This window comes from Grammomys surdaster, unplaced genomic scaffold (assembly GCF_004785775.1).
Source record: "Grammomys surdaster isolate TR1022 unplaced genomic scaffold, NIH_TR_1.0 1164, whole genome shotgun sequence".
NCBI lineage: Eukaryota > Metazoa > Chordata > Mammalia > Rodentia > Muridae > Grammomys > Grammomys surdaster.
In genome coordinates this window covers 48,437-51,056 of record NW_021605583.1, presented here as the reverse complement: position 1 = coordinate 51,056, position 2,620 = coordinate 48,437, and the positions used below count along the sequence as shown (strand labels likewise).

At 42.5% G+C, this 2,620-nt stretch overlaps 1 protein-coding gene across 4 annotated transcripts in view; it reads right to left on the bottom strand.

The window, feature by feature from the left end:
- Layn (layilin) overlaps positions 1 to 2,620 on the bottom strand; it is a 17,474-nt gene that overhangs the window by 7,795 nt on the left and 7,059 nt on the right. The window lies entirely within an intron of this gene.

The window sequence follows — 2,620 nt, the reverse complement described above, 5'->3', positions numbered from 1 at the left end:
TGAGCACAGCATCAGTGCACAGTGGCCATGAGCACAGCATCAGTGTATAGTAGCTGTGAGCACAGCATCAGTGCACAGTGGCCATGAGCATAGCATCAGTGTATAGTAGCTGTGAGCACAGCACATCGGTGCACAGTGACCATTATTCCCTGCATAGTATCTGCCACACCTCAGATGATTTCTGCTTCATTCCCACTGAGTGTTCCTGTCTCTTTAGCACACAATCTGGCTAGTGGGCCACCTATTCCACATGATCACACTCTGAAATCTACTTTTAGACACGGCCACTCAGTCTCACAGTCCTTTACCAGTGTTTCACAATATTAGTGTTGTACTATCCTGTGGGAATGACAGAAATAATTTCTCTTTAATTCGTTGGGTGGCTAGAAATGTCTGCTCCCAGACTCGACGATTGTTCAGGAAAGGGACAAAAAGTAAGGAAGCATATAAACATTCTGTGTGTGAGGCAGTCTGATCCTCAGGGGCCTCAATCAAGACTTAAAATTTTTGCCTTGAAATTGTTACAGATTTATAAAAAAAAATTTGAAGACTCTACAAAGAATCTGAGCATCTTTTTATAGTTATTTTGCCATCTTGCCTACTTATTATTTGTATCTGTAAACAATATACATATATTTACATGCATACATACACACACATAACTTTTCTTCAGAGAGTAAGTTGCTGATATGACATGGGACCCCCTTACTCCTAATGAATTTGAGCTTAAAAATGGAGTGCATTCTCTTATATAAACATGTACAATGGTCACAGCCAGGGAACGGACATTGATAAGATGCTGTTATTTAATCTACAGACCTTATTCATACCCCGTCAACTGACCCAGTCACGCCACTTACAGAACATCATTATCATCACTGCTATCACCGTCCTCTTGGCCTAGGCTACATCCTCTAGGACCAGGGTGACTTGTTGCATTTAGTTGTTAGGCGAGGTGATGCTTAACCTGAAACCTGAAGGTGAGACTGAGGTGACTGGGGGAGGGGGAAATGTTTCAGGTACAGGACATACCAGATAAGCGCTTTCAAGAAACTGCACTGAGTTCAAAAGTATTGGAAAGCACTGAAGGGAGGAGCTGGGAGTGCCGAGACGTGAGGGTAGAAAACGAGGCAGGGTCTTATCACGAGGACCTTTTCCCTGTAAGTAAGCTGAATGAGTTTATCTCGTGGGTATAGGACTTAGCAAGGGCAAGCGTTAGTGGTTCTCTATGTGCCCCTGCCCTGTATAAGATCTCAGATCTATGTCCTGGGAGGCTGATCTCCATGGACTCTTTCACTGGGCATCCCTGTGCTTTGGTGTCTATTGGTCTTAACCAATGGGAAGCGAAGGCTGAGGTCCGAAAGTAGGGCAGGAGAGGTCACGGCATGTATGCCTCATGCTCATCTTCCGGTCGTGGTGGTTTGTCAGCATCTGCATTCTGGGGCTTCTGCTTCTGTTTTGAGGTTCCTTTCTCTGAGTCCTGCTAAAATGATTCCCTTGCTTTGTCCCTTTAAGGTTAGGGGTGGTAGCTCTTCCGATTGCAGACAATCCCTGGATACTTTATCATCTCCTACTCCTGGTCTCTGCAAATAGCCTTTTATTATACCCTCTTCGTTAAACTCTTAGGATGTGCTATCTTTTTCATGCAAGAACTCAGTCAACTAATTCAGGCAATAAAACAAGCGAGAAGTAATTTGCGTCTTTTTAGAAAGGAACCAATGTTTTAAAAAATAAAATGATAGTAAAGCAAATTTCAAAATCTCTTATTAAGGAAAACTGTTAAAGAAGCTAAAACATTTAAACCATGAAGTTAATAGAATTTGATAAACAAAAATGATGGAAAATGGAAGGCTTGTGGTAACCAGTGCTGTCTTCTGCTCTCTGAGGGGGTGACTTTCTAAACCAGTCCTGGGCTCTGCGGCCTCTGCTTTAGGCAATGTGTGTGGTGGGGAGAGACAGGGCATGCAGAGGAGTTCATCGGAGGCTAGAATGGGCGAGAAAGAACGTCTGCCAGCACAAGATTATCACCAAAGTATAAGGCAGTTCAAGCAGTTAAGAATGGCAATAGTATCCGGTCACCAATTATAATGGATACAACTAACAAGTCATTCTACTCCTGTAGGGAAAGACTGTGGAATTGGGGCTAAACAGTTACCTTCAGGGAAGTGAGAAATTTCAGGGATAGCTCAAACATGAGTTTACGTTTAATTCTAAGTCAAGTTTAATAAAGGAGTCTGGGAACTCAGCAGAATAAGACTATGTATAAGCTTGTTGTCAATTCCAACTCTGCAAATCTGGGAGCAAATGCAAGTGAAATTTGCAAGGCAAATATGAAGATAGCAGTTGGCTAGGGTATTGAAATGTCCTACTGTGTAAGACTGCCAGTGACATTGGGATACTTTGTCATTTGCCTTGTCATTAGTATGTTTCTTTAAATTCCAAGAAACAATCTCACGTGGCTGCTAGAGTAACTGTCAGCATATTCCAGCCTCCCACAGCCGACTACACAGGAAATGAATGAAGGTTTGTGCCTGTTCAGAACAGAGGCCTTTACTGGATGTTCACATAAGTCTTTCTTCTTCTTCTTCTTCTTCTTCTTCTTCTTCTTCTTCTTCTTCTT